At 42.8% G+C, this 19,069-nt stretch overlaps 1 long non-coding RNA gene across 1 annotated transcript; it reads left to right on the top strand.

Annotated features, from left to right (window-relative positions):
• The first annotated feature begins 380 nt into the window (after positions 1-380).
• Positions 381-11,709, top strand: LOC134807196 (uncharacterized). Its single transcript, XR_010146984.1, has 2 exons — positions 381-468; positions 11,627-11,709. It is a non-coding gene; the product is annotated as an uncharacterized LOC134807196 (long non-coding RNA).
• Positions 11,710-19,069: the final 7,360 nt, after the last annotated feature.

Genomic DNA, 19,069 nt, shown 5'->3' with positions numbered 1-19,069 from the left:
TGGGAGATAGAATTCTGGAAAAGAGGATGTTGTTGCCCTGTGAGGGACTCACATCTAGTGGCATCAGCTCTGTTCTGGGTGGAGCAAGATTCCAAATGCTTACTCATCTCTTTCTCTTTTCCTTTTTCTTTAGAGGTTAATGAGCATTAAATTTTTGATGAACATCAGGGTCTTCAATGAAGAGGATGATGATAATTGCTATCATTGATTGAGCACTTACCATGAGCTAGACCCTGATCTAAGATCTTTGTGGCTGTTAAATCTTCACAATAGCTCCATGAGGTAGATCCTACGATTATCCACATCGTACAGATAAGTGAATCAAGGTACGTGGAGGATAGCATTCTGTCTACTTTCCTACAAACCATTAAGTGCAAAAATGGGATTTGATCTCAGCTGGCCACCGTGCTGATGACATCTTTCAACCTGCTGGGCTAGCAGGATATTGAGAATTCCAGGAGAAACGAGGTAAGTAGTATATTGTAAGAGGAGAACCTTGGAGGGCACAAGGAGAAAACAGCTTCATTCTTTTCCCCACCATGTGCTTGAACCTGCTCCTTGGAACTAGTTCCCCTCTGCCCTCTGGGCGTGTCTAGGGCAGGTCCCCTGATGCTTCTAGTCACCTGTAGATAATAAAAAGTTTTCCAGTTACTTATTGTCACAAAGATAATCTCATTTCAGTAAAAAAATATCCATTCATAGGTGTTAATCAACACTTTAGATTTCACTTAAGATTCTTCTTGCTGGGCCTGGAGTAGGGCAGGGCTGGCTTCCTCTAGACTTCCTCACCTTGGTCCTCCACCCTCAACTCCTGCTACTTTCTCCATAGCTCCAGCTACTCACTAGGAGAGGGAATAGGGAGGACATGTCAGGGACAGGAAAGGTCAAATTTGACTGGCACCAATGTCATATGGTGATGGATTCTGCTGGCTGTGGCGGATGATTCAAGCTGACTCTGGGCTCGGGGGAATTTCAAAGCCGATCTTTTTGGAGCTGTACTTGTGGGTTCTCTGGAGGCCTACACTGGGAACATTAGACTGTACTGCCTGTGTCATGCCTCAGATGCATGTTCTCTGTGACTGTTTATGTTTTTTCCCTCAGCTCCCCAGAATCCTGGGTCCTTTCCCAGCTTAGGTTTGAAGCCCCCTCCAGGCCAGTTCTCTCTCCTGAGCAGTCTTCTGGTTCACAGAGAATATTCATGTATCTTTTGTCCAAAAAACACTGGGAATACTGGTGTGTCTGCGCTCAGCCACTCTTCCATTCAGTTGCTCTGGCTACTGGCTGCTGCCTTTCTGCTTGAGATGGCTTGGCTATGTCCCCACCCAGCCAAATGATTTTATAAGGGGTTTCCCCTTTTGCTTGGTTCTCATTCTGGTTGCCTGCCGCCATGTAAGACTTGCCTTTCTCCTTCTGCCATGATTGTGAGGCCTCCCCAGCCACGTAGAACTGTGAGTCCATTGAACTTTTTCTTTATAAATTACCCAGTCTCAAGTATATCTTTATTAGCAGTGTGAAAACAGACTAATACACTGCTTTTCCAATATGCATCAGATTAGTCCACTGTGTTCACTGCCTTCTGCAGACTCGATGAACACATGTCAAACCCTCTAAGTACGATGGGAGGAAAGTACCTAACTCTCTAACAACTTTTTGTAAAGAAATGCTTCAATTTCCAATCATACTTCAACCCCAATCCTTTTAGATCTCAGAGGTATATGAGGGATAAGGGTAATAAAACCGGGCTAGCCATGTCCTTTGCAAGTTTTGCTTGGTTGGCGTCAGCCACTACCAAGACAGAAAGAGTCCCATGAAAGATCCTTATTATTGTTATTATTATTATGAATTATGCATTTCTTATGATTCCCTTAAGAGCTCCCTTTTCATACCCTTTACTCCCAAGGACTTGAGAGCTCTTTTATTTGCATTTAAAGAGAACACTTCAAGAACTTGAGAAGTGTGTAGGCTGAGCTGTTTATTTATGGTTTAAAATTGTAGCTAACAATTCATTAAAGGTGTATCAATCTTTAAAATTGAGATAGGAAATAAAATAAGAAAAAAAGGGGCATAACCTCATCAAGGTTATCCTAAATGTGGTGGGGCAGAGATCTACTAACACACTGTATTGATTCACTGATACCCTAAATCAATTTTGTATGCCCCTCCCCTGACCCTGACTTCTCTGACAAACTTCAACAGACAGCCACAATAGCAAGATTCATATACCTTTTCCTGAATGAGGGAGAAAAGGAAAGTGAACCATATGATATAAATTTTTGAAGGGAGAACTAAGGAAGGGAATAGGGACAGAGCTCTACCATATGTTGTTGGAAATCTGATTTAAAGTTTCCCTAGCAGTCGGAAATGGGACTAGGAATTACAGCACTTTTTCATTTAAACTCCTAAATTGTGCAAGTTCTAAATTTGGGATTTCTACGAAGCCCTTCAGAAGGACTGAGATACCTATATTTTTCTACCCTTAGGCTCGCTAAAGAAATATGAACAATCTAAAGAGCAGAATGTACTTCATTTTGAAGTAACAAAATTACTTATTGTTGATGTGTAGTCATTTAAAGCATTAGTATTGATTAAACAATAAATTAACTTAGCAAATAATTACTGACTCCCTAATATGTTGCTTACACTGTATTAGGGGATTGAGAATACAATGATGAACAAGGAGATTTACCATCACAGAATTTTATAATTTGCCATCAGGAGTCAGATAAATAAAACAGCAGTTAAAATGTGTTGTGATAAAGGCAGAAGTCCAGAGAAGGATAGGACCACATAAGCAGCCCTTAATTCTGTCTGGGGCATGGTGGTAGTGCCAAGGAGGCTTCTGGGAGGAAGTGACATTTGCACTGAGGTCTGGAGGGTGACGAGGAGTTAGTTAGATGCAAAGGAGAGATGAGTATTCAAAGAATACACACACTAAAAAATGTAAATAAAGGAGGCCCATTTGAGATGTAGAATTCTTTGATCACCAAAATATAAACTAGATCTTCCAATGCAAGCATATTTTTTTTCTAAAGTATTTGGGGGCAATGAAGAGGTAAAGAACAAAGAGCCAGATTGGCATCCAACGTCCCTAGAGATGACGTGGCAACCTCACTGTGCTTGCACATGGTGGCATCTGTCTCTGATCAATAGCTGCTCTAATGGGAACAGGCATGCCCCAAGGCCCACTGGGAGTGGGATCTTTTGCTGACAGTCCTAAAAAGGATGCCAACCCAACAGACATAATCTAAGGAGTCAGAGCAGGAGTCAAACTTGAAGATGGAGATGCTCTAAAACCCTGTTGCCGTCCCCATCTTCAAGGAGGGGTAGGTAGAGTGCGAGTGTGCCTAACTCTGCATTTTTCCTATGGCCCCTGCTGACTTCAGTTTTGGAAGATAAATATGCATTACAAGAGTTAGTTGAGAAATACCTAGCTCTATCTTTCTAGAACATTTGTTAAGAATTCCAGGTAGCCGCCCCCCCGCCAAAGTTTCAAGTATCATGAGTCAAATAGAAGGTACTCAGTAAATGTTCATTAAGTCAGTTAATTAACAGGCAAGTTTGCTCAAAGGCAGAAGGCTTATTGCAGATTGGATGGTGTTTGGGGCCTTGCTGTCACTCATCTTCCTGCAGTCTCCCTTTGTCTTTCTTCCAGCTCTCTCTGCTGAGCTGAGTCAACACCTGCTCATCCTTAAAGGCTGACTGCAAATTTTTCAAGGATTGCAAATCCTTAAAGGCTTTCTACAAATTCTCTATGCAAAATGGGAAACCCCCTCCTCCAGGCTCGTGCAGCGCTTGTCCATGCCATGACCTACTTTCCTAACAACACTGTACTGGAGTGATTTGTCACTGTGTTTGTTACCTCCGTTCGAAGCCCTTGTGTGCCTCATTCAGTTCCGTTTCTACAGTGCCTAGTGTGCCTTCCTGGGGAGGGTTAACAGTTGTGTTGTGAGTGATTAAATCCCACTGTCCATATATCAAATACTAATTGTACACAGTGTTTTCCTCCAGCATACTTGGGATCATAATTCAACACCTCTCAGCACCTTGGCCGAGGTGCCCTGCACTTCCCTCCCGCGCCGATGCTGCCATGCTTTTGGAGGGGCTAGGATAGGGCTTGAGCCCTCAGAGAGCCTTGGCATCATGTTATTAGGAACAGAGAAGCTCTCACTCATTCCTTAATTGGAGAGATTTGAGTTGAGGACCTGACATGGCCAAATAAAGAGTGCCTCTGCAGCATAGAGAAGGCTCACACACGGGGCTCTATGATTGTTTTCCAGAAGTGTGTTACTTTTTTTTTTTTTTTTTTTTGACACAGAGTCTCACTCCATGGCCCAGGCTGGAGTGCAGTAACATGATCATAATTCACTGCAGCCCCAAACTCTTGGGCTCTAGCTATCCTCCTGCCTCAGTCTCCCGAGTAGCTGGGACTACAAGTGCGTGCCACTACGCCATGCTAATTACATTTTTTTTTTTTTTTGGTAGAGATGGTTTCTTGCTATGTTGCCCAGGCTGGTCTCAAACTCCTTAACTCAAGCGATTCTTCTGTCTTGACCTCCCAAAGTGCTGGAATTACAGGCATGAGCCACCATGCCCGGCCTGTGTGTTACTTTTCTCTAGAGTAAGAGCAATCCTTGGAAGAAGAAAGGCTGTTTCTAGCCTGACCTAAAGCCTTTTAGAGACTCCTGAGATACTAAAAAATGATGAAATGTCAAGTGTTTCCATGCTAAGAGGTAGATGCTTTTAATGAGTAACATTGCAGTGTGATTGTGCTATTAGCAAGGATTTATTTTTAAAAACCCTTACTTCAGAGGATAGTGATTCAGCATGGGGACACTGGAGGCTGGACAGCCTGAGTTCAAATTCTGGCCTAGCATTTATTAGCCATGTGATCTTGGGCACATGATGTGGTCTTTCTGTACCTCAGTTTCCAATCTATAAAATAGGCATAGTAGGATCTCCTCATAGGGTTTTTGTGAGGGTTAAACGTAAGTCTTAGAGAAGTACCTAGATTCTTACAACAGTTTGCACTATGCAAGTGTTAGTTGTTATTATTGTTGTTATTGTTTTAATGTACTCCCAGCAGTGTCATCTAGTTGACACTGTTGAGTTTTGTCTTGAATGCCAGTTTTTTTCACTCTTGTCAGGGTATCTCTATGGCTATAAGTTCTTTTTGCTGATAATTTCAAAATTCTAAGTTTAAGGCCCTTTGTGAGCTGAGTCCTGGGTCAGATGGTATCTTGGCACCCCCTTGTGAAATGGGATGCCTGCCTCTGCTTCTGAGAGTGGTAGGGATTCCACTTCAAATCTTCCACTCAAGGGAGCGCTCCCTCCCTGCCCCCAGTGGCATACAACCTCAGGAGTAGGGCTGTGGCTGGGCTTTCGGGATGAAAATTCAGTGACTAAGGTCAGGGTGGTGAGGGTGAGCCTCCAACAAAAGCTGCAGACACACTAGTTGTTGGATTCAATCATTCAGCTGATCACCAGGGTGTGACTCTTTCTTTCTCTTTAAATGTCAGATTCTGTTCTCCCTCCTGCTAATATTAAAAGTGATCGTGTGTCCAATTGGCACAGAACAAATTTTACATTGCTAACAGGTTCCATGGCACAATGCAAAGGGCCCATGTATCAGTACTTGCAGTACCCACAGAGGGCTGTGGTAATCCCTTTCCCTATATATAGCTGTGACTGTCACCATCCAACCTGTGGGTGGTATGCTGTCGCCACCTGCATACCTTACAGGATTCATGTGTCACCTAACAGCTTCCCGCTGCTGCCCTAGCTAAAGCCTGGTATGTAGGAAGAGTGGCACAAAACTGGCATGGAAGCTGAGTGAGTGGGACTCAGGGCACAGACAGGGAGGGGTGTCCTCTCCTCCAAGGTCACACTGAGCTTCGTGGTGACCTTGGCTCCTACCCCATGGTCAGAGCTTTGATGCTGGCACCAACACCCCAATTTAGATGCCTGCTCTGCATCCTGCCAAATCTTGGCCACATTCCAGCACCACCAATTATCTTGCCTAGCAGCAGTGAGGCGGCAGTCACAACGCAGAAGTGTGTGGGCGGCTGTTCTGTGTTTCTAGGCCTGTGCTACTGGGGAGCATTCCTGCAAAATCCCTGCCACTCTTCACCCAGTGGCAGGGGCAGTGGCACCTTGGGAGCTTAAAGGCATGAAGTGCAAATGAGAGGAAGGCATTTAGTTTTGGCAAAACATTCCAAATCATTACAGTGGCTGTGAGGAGAAATTTTACTGAAGCCTTCTGGGGGGCTGGCGTGCATCATTAGCTGCTGGCAAGCATGCCATTACTTTATGCCTCGCAAGCGTGGGCCCCTGGAGAGGTTTGGGCGTAGGATGCCCATTGATTGAGTTATTTCTAGGGCAATTATATTCCTGGTTTCTCTTCCTGCAGGAAAAAAATTACCCACGTCAAGGTAGCACGTTTGAGCGCCCTACATTTCTAATGTGTTTTGCCTGGAGCAGACAATGAGCCTACCCACCACCTGGTGAGGAGAGATGGGTGGACAGGGGGCAGATGAATGTGTTCAGCTCCCTCAGCCTCCAAGCTGGAGCAGGCAGGGCATTTGGCCTTGAAGTTTTCAAATTTCTAACTGGGAAGGGCAACATTTAAAATTTTTGCTGTGACTATTGAGAAAGACCTAAGTAAAAAAAAAATTCTCCTCTAGCATTTATACTCTGCATATAATCAGGAGAAATTCTCTAAAGAAGTGGCTTCCAAACTGTGTTTTTAAATTGGAGGGATTTTTTAGAAAATGTGAAATCTTATGCTGCATAATGTACAACAACAACAACAACAACAACAACAACAACAACAACAACAACAGGAAGCCCTCCCTGATGGTCATAGAAGCTGCACCAACTCTTTCTTCAGGTACTTGGAGGTGGCGCCACAGATTTCCAACATCCATGGTGGTGCCAAACCCTCTCTTTGGTTTGATTTCACAGTTATCCCCCTTATTCCCAAAGTTTTCCTGATTTAATCTCCCAAATTTGCAAGGGGGCCTTGTCTTTGGGGCAATCAGGTGTCATCAGTGAGTTTTGACACAGAAGCTCCAGAAGCCTGGGCATTTTATTCTGCATGATTCCAGCGGTGAGACATGGGGTGCATGGAGATCTGAGACTCCTCTCCTCATCTGACTTGGTGATGGCCAGTGCTTGGCAAAGCTTAGTAATTTGTTGAATCATCTGTTATTCAATACATATGCACTGCACACCTTCTTTATGCTGCCAGCATCCCAGATTGAGCTCACAGATCTTAAATTCTCAAGTGGGAAGAGAAAAGAAATAAGGAGACAAACAAGCCGACAAAAATGATTATTTCAGTTAGTGATAAATACTATGAAGAAAATAAAGTAGGTTAATGGGATAGAGAGAGATTGACAGGTCAGATGGAGTTGGAGATGGGAGCTGGGGAGTCACTCTTTAGATTAGGGCTCAGGGAAGGCTTTACTGAGGAGTAACATTTAAGCTGAGACCTGAATGGTGAGAAGATATCCAGCTAACAGAAAGCCCGTGGTATTCCTGGCAGATGAAGCAGCAGGTATAGCCCATGAAGGGGAACATGCCTGGCTTGTTTGAAGAGCAGAAAGCTGGCTAGTGTGACAGAGACCTTAGGGACCTGGGGGAACAGTGGCACAAGATGAGGACAGAGGCAACATAGAAGGCCTCATCACACAGGCCAAGTCTAGGCATTTGAGTTTTATTCTAAGAGTAATGAGACTGCATTGGAGGATTTTAAGGTTTTCTCTCAGCTGAGCCTCATTCCCTTTTTTCAGTGTGTGCAATGCAATCATATCCAAAAGATGTGCAAATTTAGTATTGCCACCCTGTTAACAACTAAAACCTACAGCTTCAGCACCATAAGATGGTAAGGAAAGAAAGGAAAAAAAAAAAACCACCCAAAACCAAACATAAAAACAAACAAAAAAAACCCCCACAGCTACCTCAATTGGACAAAATAATGGGATCCTAAAGAAACCACGAATGCTAGAATTTATTCATTTGACAAATTTTGTTGTTGATACCCAGTCTAGGCTTTAAGCGGTGTGACCTTAGGCAAGTCACTCACTTATCTTTGCCTAACTTTTCTCATCTGTAAAAGGGGGAGAATAATAGTACTTCTCATATAATGTTGTTTTGAGGATAAAATGTTTGTAAAATGTGTAGATCACATGGTAAACATGATATGTGTTTGCTATTATTCTATATGCAAAGGCACAATTGACTGATACATTTGTTCATCTATTTTACAAATATTTCTTGAGTACCTGTCATGTGCTTGGTGCTGTACCAAGTGCTGAGATGCAATTATGAGCAGGCCAGACTTTGTCCCTGCCTGGCACCTGGCTTCTTGCACCTTACTCTATGTGACAAGAGGCATGTGGTTGCTGAGGAGGGACCCACCAGCTTTGGCCAATGTATGCGGAAAGGGGCAAGGAACGGTACAAGGGTTGCTTTATTACACCGGGAGCCACTGGGAGTCCAACCCAGGTCCTATCCCCTAGAAGGCCCCCTGGAGTCTGCAGATAATATTCAAATATAAAGAGAATTTCCTTGGAAGAACCATCTGGTGGCAGTGAGCATGGGCACCCATTGGGTCCTCAGCCTCTGCTGCCATCTAGTTAGTTGACATCATGTTATCACTGAGTGCTCTTAAATCCTAAGTCTTGATTTAGACTGGGTACTCAGGGAAGGCTTTACTGTTTCTCAGCTCTAGTCTTTTGCTCCTGGCTTCTGCTTCAATTGGTATCCGAAACAAATAGTACTATTGCAGTTCATTTGGGCTGCTATAACAGAATGCCACAGACTGGAGGCTTATAAGCAGCAGAAATTTATTTCTCACAGTTCTGGAGGCTGGGAATTCCAATGTCAAAGTGCCTGCAGATTTGGTGTCTGATGAGGTTCATTTCCCCGTTCACAGATGGTGCCTTCTAGCTGTGTCCTGACATGGCATAAAGAATAGAGGCTCTCTGGTGTCCCTTTTATAAGGGCACCAATCCCATTCATGAGGGTACTGCCTTCATGACTTAATCTTACTCCCCAAAGGTTCCACCTCCAAATACCATCACACTTGGGATTAGGTTTTAACATTGAATTTTGAGGGCACACAAACATTTAGACGTAGCAAGTAGTATCTCTCTTCCCAACTTAGGCATGGCCACCAGGCATGTTCCAATAGAACAGTATCAGGCATGGATATGTGGTGAGCCAAATTAGCTTCCCAAATGACAGCAGGAGTTACTTGCAGGTTCCTAACAGTCTAGACTCAGACAAGTTATTGTTATTTTAAAATTGCACCAGTTCCTTGATTCATAGTGTTAGAGCAGGAAGGGTCAGAGAGCTCACTTGAAGAAAATCACCTTACGGATCTTTCTAAATGACAATGATTCTCACATTACTCCCCCTTGAAAAGTGTTCTGCAGCTCTTCATAGCTTTTGAGGTGGTCTGGACACCTTAGTGCCTGGTCTTCATGATGTGGTTTCTCTATACTGCAGTGACCTGGCCCCTTCATATCTTCTCCCCCCTAAATTTCCTACCAAACCTCACTACTTTGTTCTCCCAGCATGCCCTGCTTCTCTCTCTGCTCCCCCTGCCACCCCCTACCCAGATTTATTTTCCCAAGGACACCTAATCAACTTGGTATCGTCTCTTCCAGAAAGTCTTCCTTCCTCCCTCAACATTAGATTGTGCTCTCTGGACCACAGCACTCTGCACACTGTGTAGGCTGTCTCCTTGGGTGCCTCTTTTAGTAGGCCTGGCCTCCTACAAGGAAGGTCTCACCTCTTCATCTCTGTATTTCCCCTGGGCTTAATAAATGACTGTTAAGTGAATAAGTAGTGAAATATGATAACTATTTTCTAAAATTCTTATTGCAAATAAGTACATTCCTGTTTATCACTTCCTATGTGTCAGTTTTAGGGTTAGAGGAAAAAATAGTCATTATTCCTATAAAAGGCCTTGGAACTCTTGTGTGGCTTATTTTTTGCTGTGATATACCTTTCCGTATATCAGATGGTAATTGATTCTCCTTTCTCTGATGCACCCTCAGTATCTTATGATTACAACTATTTTGAATGTCCAGTAGGGTTGATTTTTCTAGTTTTTTTTTTTTTGAGACAAGATCTTTCTCTGTCTCCCAGGCTGGAGTGCAGTGGCACGATCTCAGCTCACTGCAACCTCTGCTTCCTGTATTCAAGCAATTCTTGTGCTTAAGCCTCCTCGGGAGCGGCTGGGACCATAGGCACGCACCACCACGCCAGTTAATTTTTTTTTTAATTTTTATTTTTTAGTAGAGATGGGGGTTTCACCATGTTGGCCAGGCTGGTCTTGAACTCCTGACTTCAAGTGATCTGCCTGGCTTGGCTTCCCAAAGTGCTGAGATTACAGGTGTGAGCCACTGCGCCTGGCCTATTTCCCCAGTTTTTTGATTGGGCTTGAACCAAAAGGAGTATTAGAAATGTCTTGTAATTAGGTAAGCATAACAGCTTTCACTACATATAACAGAAACTACATATAACAACAATACAACACTGGCTTAAACAGAGAAATTTATTCTTCTTCCATATAAAAGAAGTCTGAAGGTTGAATGCCATCTTCCATTTCCTTGCAGTGAGGCCTTGGGTAAGTTAGTAACTTCGAAATCCTTCAGATAGCTGTAAATTAAACTAATAATATTATTACAGGGCTTTTGTGAAGACACAATGTGAATGTGAACTAATAGTATTATCACAGGGCTTTTGTGAAGACACAGTGAAACCCTGGCCTGGCACAGAGTAAATACTCAATAAATGTTAGAAAAAAAATGACAACTATTATTTTATTATTACTGCTAGTTGTTTGCTTTATCAGCCCCTTTACATTTGCTGCTTTTTAGTAAATTAATAAATGTCCAGATTTGTGTAATTTTCAGACATTAGCTGCAGGCATCTCTCTGACACCATGTACTGTAAACAATTGTTTTAAGTGTTCTGTTATGAACCCTGACACAGCAATATCACATCGTCCTGCCCTCAAAGAATCCTTTAGAGGCAGTGCTTCTTGTGCAGAAATAAGACTTTTGCAGGAATCAGAATGGGGCCAGCTGCCTTTGGGCCATACTCCTAGGGCCTATAGAAATAACTACCATTGGCATCCATGGTCATGGGTTACGTGTTTCTGGAAGATGGCGTCCATCATTTCTTTTGATTTGAATTTGACAATTAAAGTAAGATGGCCCAGTGGTTAATGATTCATCTGGATAATGTTTTTAGACAAAGTATACAAAGGTAAATTCACTTTCTTTGTCTTGTCTAAGCTCTCCAGATTGAAAAACCTGAGATAAAGCATGTATGTGCTATTTCTATTAGAGCAGGATGAAGGGACAAAGGAAGAGTGGCAGGCAGGGAGGGAGGGAGTCAATAGGAGGGTGTGTTGCCAAGTTGGTCACTGCTAATTGTTTGATCCCAAGGGACCATCACAACTGTCTTCCGAGAAGCCAAATAAATTGTGTGTCAGAATAGTCCATTGGAGAGAAGAAAGAGCAATCTGTTCATTGATTCCTGTCTCCCACTGGTCAAAGGTTTTTCCCATAAGATGTTAACTCCTCCATACTTTCATTTTGCACATGCACAGGTGCCGGGGAGGTGTCATGGTGCCCCAGACCTCTGTGTCAAAAGAGAACCCCCAGAGCAAGAAACAGGAAACATCGAGTGCAGGTAAGGCATGCCCTTTTTACCTATGTGAAGTTGCTCAGAGCCTAATGTAGTATTGGTCTCTGCAGCAGCTGGAACAAGGGACAGGTGAGGCTGAGAGAATGTGATGTGGCCTAAGGAGTATCTGACAATTCATTCAACAAGGTGTTATCACAGACCTGCTATTTACCAGGTAAGGTGATAAGAAATGTTGATGCAGAAGTGACCAATACAACACAAGCTCCACACTCAGGGAACCCACTGTTTTTGGTTGTAAGCTTAAAAGTACACAAGTATTTAAAATAAGGTCTGTTAAAGTAAGTGCTCAATAGTTATTTGCTGTTATTAGTTTTATTTGTGGCACTGTTGGAAATGAGTAACAGAGCTCCAAGATATCTCTGTTGGTGACCTGCTCATAAGCCAGGGCACAAAATGATTCCATGATTCTTAAAATAATGTATATTTAATATATGCTTATCAGAAATTCAATAATAAGCACCATGTTTTACCCTAAATATGTCAATTTTTAATCCTTAGAGTGCTAAAATGGCAAAAAGAATAGAACACCTGAACAGATGCCAAAGGTCTCAAAAGGGAGTTGAGTTTTAGGAAACTGGCTGTAAGTCATGTGACCTTATTCCCCTAAAAAAAAAATACCTTACAGAACGCAGCTGATTCTCACATTTGTACTGATTGGTTGAATTTTGCCAGGAGAAGGATGTGAATTCAAGTTTAAATTCAGAGCTTCTGTTGACTTAAGAAAAATAGGGTATGTGCCCCCTTCTATCTTCCTGTTGTATGGTGCAGAGTCTACCGATGGGAATACGCCTAGCAAAGAACTTCGTTTATGGAGTCATCTAGACCTGGATTCAAATTCTGGCTTCACATTTTCTAGCTATGTGATCTTGGACAGGTCACTTAATCTGTTTTAAATTTTCTTATTGATACACAAAGGTTGTTGCGAGGATTAAAGGAGATATGTACAGTACTTAACATAAGGCTACTTACTGATAGAGTTTGAGCTCCATAATAATTAGCTCTTATTAGTTTTATTTTGTGCTAACAATGCACAATACATCTGTTAGCTCCTTTCTTGGGGATTTCTGCTATATGTTCACAAGCCAGGATGAATGGTTGGGAATGTGAAATGGTTAAAGTTCAGCTGTAACAATTGGACAAACAATATTGACTTAAACATGGTAGAAATGTATTTCTCTTTTACTTTAAAGTCAGGAAGTAGGCTCTTCTTCATGAAATCCCCAGAAATTGGCACCTAGTCAACTGTGTGGCCTCCATTTCCCAGTCATCTCATGGTCCAATATGGTGGCTCTAATTCTAGCCATCAGATTTTCATTCCAGCCAATGAGAAGGAGGAAAGAGATTGAATAGGACAAAGAGTGATGCCAGCTATTTCTTTAAGAAGGTGCTGCATGAACTTCTGTTTACATCTCATTGACCAACATGTAGTTCCATGGTTTCACCTAGCTGCCAGGGAAAATGTATTATTCTGGGTAGCTGTCCAGCTAAAATTTTTATTACTATGGAAAAGAGGGAGAATGGACAGTAGGGGCCAATTATCAGACGGTCACAGAGAGCCATTTTCTGGGGCAGGGAGGCTTTTGGGAGTCTGATGGAGCTTAATGACACAGGGAAAAGTAATGATTAAAAGTAGTTGGTGTTTGATAAATTTGATCTTATTAAGAAAATATCATCCAGAATTACTCTAATACTATAAGGAGTTCATCCCTGCTTGCTGACCAGCAACCCCTCAATGTATCGTCCACTGCAATGGCACTGGCAACATGTGACAATAGAGCATTTGAAATGTGGCTGGTCCACATTGAGATGTGCTGTAAGTGTAACATACACACTAGATTTTGAAGACTTAGTATAAAAAGTGTAAAATAGCTCATTTAGCTTTATCATGCCTACATGTTGAAGTGATATATTGTCTGTATTGGATTAAATAAATTATATTATTAAAATTAATTTCACTTGCTTATTTTTACTTTTTATTTCTTTTATTTTATTTTTGAGACAGGGTCTCGCTCTGTCACCCAGGCTGGAGTGCAGTGGTGCGACCTCAGCTCACTGCAACCTCCACCTCTTGGGCTCAAGCCATCCTACCACCTCAGCCTCCCAAGTAACTAGGACCACAGGTGTGCAACACCACGTCTGGCTAAATTTTTGTATTTTTTTTGTGGAGATGGGGTTTCGTCATGTTGCCCAGGCTGGTCTCGAACTCCTGGACTCAAGCGATCTGCCCACCTCAGCCTCCCAAGTGCTGGAATTACAGACATGTGCCATTGCCCTGGCCTGTTTTTACTTTTTAATTTAAAATTATATATGTTGTTTGTGTTATATTTTTACTGGAAAGCACTGACTGTCCTAAGTCTAATAGAGTCTGTGTCCTCAGAAAGCAGGTTCTATATAGTCCTGAGAGGGATCACTCTCTAAATGACTGATTAAATGGATGACAAATTCTCTAACATGGGATTCAAAGACCAAGATTTTGGTAACATACTTGGAAGTGCTGTCTGAGGGAGATGGTTCTGTGTTCCTTGCTCTTGATAGGCTTGTCCCCATCGGGGACAGATCTCAATGTCACCACACCCAAGAGCATCTGAGTGGACTCCACCTTGTGCTGTGGCTCTGGTTCAATGAACCATTCTAGGATTCCATTTTAGGATTACCTTCAGCATTTCTATGAATATTTTCCACATAGTGAGAAACTGGCTAATATTGCAAGTGATCTCCTGGGGAGGGGTGACATGTCTGAGCTTCAACTTAGAAAACTGGAATGTTAAGGAAATATATTTGCCAATCTAGTCTGTGTATTTTTATTTCTCTTCCTGTCAAGGATCCCTAATTATCCAGGATGGTGATTCTAGTGGCAGCATCAGTATCACTAGGGAGCTTGTTAGAAATGCAAGTTCTCAGGCCCTATCCCAGACCTAATGGATCAGAAACTGTGGTGGGGCCCTGTGGCTCATGCCTGTAATCCTAGCACTTTGGAAGGCTGAGGAGGGAGGGGATCCCTTGAAGCTGGGAGTTTGAGATCAGCCTGGGTGACAAAGTGAGATGGCATCTCTACAAAAACTTAAGAAAAATCTCCAAAAAATTAAAAAAAAAAGTTGGCTGGATGTGGTGGCACATGCCTGTAGTCCCAGCTAATCAGGAGGCTAAGGTAGGAGGATCACTTGAGCACAGGAGGTCAAGGCTGCAGTGAGTTATGATCGAGCCAGCCCTGGATGTTTTAACAAGCCCTCCAAATGATTTGATTTAAGTTAGTTTGAGAACCATTAATTTAAAGCTATAGTTTTCTTGCCACATGTATCTTCACCCCCATAAGGCATATTCAGTATATTTTTAAGTTAAAGGGTCATCCTGTTTAATGCTGTATATTATGAGGAGATATACCATGAGAGGACAGCGTATGCAGGAATTGTTACTTCTAGGCTGTAAATAAATGTGATATTACATTTCTTGCTGGTTTCTAAGTCAGTAAAATTTGGTAAGAAAAATAGTTTTGAAAAAAATCTAAAAAAATAGAAGCAATGGAGGCTGTTTTTTGGGTTTTGAGTCTCCTTAGCCCACCTCACCCAAACCTCACTGCTGAGTCCCACTCCTGGGTTTCCTGGAATTCCACCCTGGAAGCGGCCATGGCTGCGAGCAGCCAATCTGTCCATGCTCTACTTGCTAGCTCTGGTCGCCACTCCCTCTTCCCATCTGCTTACAGCCTCTGCTCCTCATCTCTCCACTTCCTGTCCTGATTCCTATCTCTGAGTGGCATTCTCTAAACTGTACTCAATTTCACTTTTAGTCATCGTGGGCAGTTTCCTGCTGCAGGGCCTTACCCATTCCTAATCTCTTAAGTCTGTCCTCAACTCCACAGATATTCAAACTTTGTTCTCCTTCCAAGGCACAGATTCTATAACTCCGCTCTTGAAATTTGATATGTTATGACAGGTTCAGCCAGTAGCAGCAGCAGCAGCAGCAGGGGAAATGTCTGGCACCATCCATCACTAAACACTTGGGAACACAGATGGCAGGTGCAAACAATGGCCGATATCCCTGCTTGCTGACCAGCCACCCCTCAAGCCCACCCTGGGGGACTGACCTTTGCCCCAGAAACTCTTAGTGTTCTTGAGTTTCTTGAGCTGCTGATGGAAAGTGCTGCCTCCCCAGCCCTCCTGCCAGCAAGCCTTCTTGCCCTTTGGGACAGGGATTAGGTAGGATGGGTGGGGTAGGGATGGGGTATTAGTGGATCTGAAAACTGATGCCATGGCTTTTCCAGCTCTTTCGTGACAGGCATCAACAATGTGTGCGGCATTTTAGAGTTTACAAACCACCTTCAGGTAGCATCATTTACAAAGCCACTCTAAGCGGGTAGCCAGGAGTTACCATCATCACTGTTTTACAGATGAGACAGTGGAGAACCGGAAGGTTGCCGTCTTTCCCCGAGGGGGCTCAAACAATAAAAGCAAAGTTGGGCTTGTATCCAGGTTTATGTCAACTTGACCTTTAGTTTACCAACTCCACCTTGCTAAGTGGATAAAATCTCACACTAATGAATTCCAAAGGGCCTCTCAACGGCTTTGTTCAGTGAAGATTTGACATAGTAAATGCATTTATGGCAATCACATTTGTATTCAGTTTACGAATAGCAGTCAAATCCATGACTTTAGGTAATCTCTACAATGACCTTATGTAGAAGCGTTTTTATTCTTGTTTTACACATGAGAAAACTCACACTCAGGAAGGATGAATAACTTGCTCAAGATTACACAGCTACTGAGTATCACAGATGAGTGTCAGTTTTCCTCACAATAGAACCTCTATCCACGATGTACAGCTCCCCTCTGCTATGAATTCTAAACTGAAAAAAAGGGAGATGAACATAGTGAGGCAGGTTTCCCAAACCTTTCTGTTTAGAAACATAGATGCTTGGGTTTCTCCCGTATCCTTCCACAAAGTCTCCCACGCTCTAGGGGTGGTAGCAGGTAACCCAAGTGATGCTTCTGATTGGCTGAGGCTGGGAAACGCTGCTATAGGGGAAAGCTGCACGCAGAACACTGCAATTTAGTTTCCTCCAAACAACTCAAGTTTTTCATATGGAGTGTTTCCTTTGGATGGGTTTTTTGGGTGGGCCTTTGGGGAGGAAATCATCGGGAGGACTGTGACCATTAGATCTTTTCAGGCCTGTAATCCCAGCACTTTGGGAGGTGGAGGTAGGAGGATTGCTTGAGCCCAGGAATTTGAGACCAGCCTGGGCAACAGGGCAAGACCATGTCTCTACAAATAATAATCATAAAAATAGCCGGATGTGGTGATGCCCGTCTGTGATCCCAGCTACTCAGGAGGTTGAGGTGGGGGGATCATTTGAGCCCAGGAGTTTGAGGCTGCAGCGAGCCGGGTTCATGCCACTGCACTCTAGCCTGGATGACGAAGAAAGACTCTGTCTCAAAAATTTATTTTTATCTTTATTTTTAGAGATGAGGTCTCGCTCTCTCACCCAGGCTAGACTGGAACTCCTGGGCTCAAGTGATGCTCCTACCTCGGTCTTCCAGGTAGCTGGGGCTACAGGTGTGCTACCGCTCCTGAATCCTTTTCTTTATTCTTTATGCACAATTTCTTATTCATCAGATGTTTGACTTCCCTGTATAGCAACATGACTCTACTGAAATTTCATCTGGTGAAACACTGACCTTGTTAAGATAATGTTAGATTCAAATTGCATCCTCTAAGGGCTAGCCACATCTTTCATCTTGCAAATTCCATGTAGTACCATGAGTTACAACTGTTCTGAAAACAGACATCAGTTGTTAAATTGGTTATTAAATTTTTTTGTCAAGGATTCTCATTGTCAGAAGACTCTAGAATCTTCAACCAGCATCAGCATCATCTGAGAGCTTGTTAGAAAGGAAGCAGCTCAGGTGCTGCTTCAGGTGTCCTGAATGACAAACTGCATTTAACAAGATCCCCAGGTGATTCACATGCACCTTTAACATTTGGGAAGCAGTGTTTCAGAACACCTTTTCATTTGGTTACATACAGTTACAACTTGCTATCTCTCAAGGGAGGTTCTTAAAATTTGTTTTAATTTGAAATTCAGGGGGTTACATGTGCAGGTTAGTTATAAGGATATATTGCATGATGCGAGGTTTGGGCTTTTGATCCCATCACCCATAACGTGAACATAATGCCAAATAGGAAGTTTTTCAGTCCTTCTCCGACTTCCTCCCTCCCTCTCCCACTTTTGGAGTTCCTAGTGTCTATTGTTCCCATCTTTATGTCCCTGTGTACCCAATCTTTAGCTCCCACTTATCGGTGAGAACATGCATATTTGGTTTTCTGTTCTTGTGTTAATTCACTTAGGATAGGCCGGGTGCAGTGGCTCATGCCTATAATTCCAGCACTTTGGGAGGCAGAGGCAGGCAGATCTCTTGAGATCAGGAGTTCAAGACCAGGCTGCCCAACATGGTGAAAACCCGTCTCTACTAAAAATACAAAAATTAGCCAGGTGTGTTGGCGGGTGCCTGTAATCCCAGCTACTTGGGAGGCAGAGGCAGGAGAATCGTTTGAACCTGGGAGGCAGAGGTTGCAGTGAGCTGAGATCGTGCCATTGCACTCCAGCCTGGGCAATAAGAGTGAAACTCTGTCTCAAAAAACAAACAAAAAAATTCACATAGGATAATGGCCTCCAGTTATTATGGTTGTGTAGTATTCACAGCCACCATCGACAACCACTCTTCCGCCTTCAATGCTGGGGCTGTGAATGGTTTATGGTTTGTAGTATTCCATGGTGTATATGTAACACATTTTCTTTATCCAATTCACTGTTGATGGTCACCTAGATTGAGTCCATATCTTGCTATTGTGACTAGTGCTGCGAAAAACAAATGAGTACAGGTGTCTTTTTGGTAGAGCAATTTATTTTCTTTTGGGCATATACCCAGCAATGGGATTGCTGAGTAAAATGGTAATTCTACTTTTAGTTCTTTGAGAAATCTCCAAACTGCTTTCTACAGGGGCTGAGCTAATTTACATTCCCACCTACAGTGCAAAAGCATTCCCAGAGAGGTACTTTACATTTGTTTTATGTGGTCCTCACAACAACACTTCAGGGAAAGTATTATTATCCCCAATCCCCAAAGAGGAAACTGGTTTTAAGAGATTTAATCACTCGACCAATTAGTAGTTAATGGCTGAAATGGAATTAAAACTAGATCTGTCTACTCCTTAAAACATTTGCCTTAATACGTTTTCTTTCTTTTGTTTCTCAAGCCTCTTTATTAAGTCAGTTTCCAACCCCCGGCAATGTCTCCAGGTCTCTTTGAAGGTGGCATGGTAAAAAAGCAAACAATAAATAAGAAACAAAATT

This window comes from Pan troglodytes, chromosome 8 (assembly GCF_028858775.2).
Source record: "Pan troglodytes isolate AG18354 chromosome 8, NHGRI_mPanTro3-v2.0_pri, whole genome shotgun sequence".
In the NCBI taxonomy this organism is placed as follows: Eukaryota; Metazoa; Chordata; class Mammalia; order Primates; family Hominidae; genus Pan; species Pan troglodytes.
This window is presented reverse-complemented; position numbering and strand designations above follow the sequence as displayed.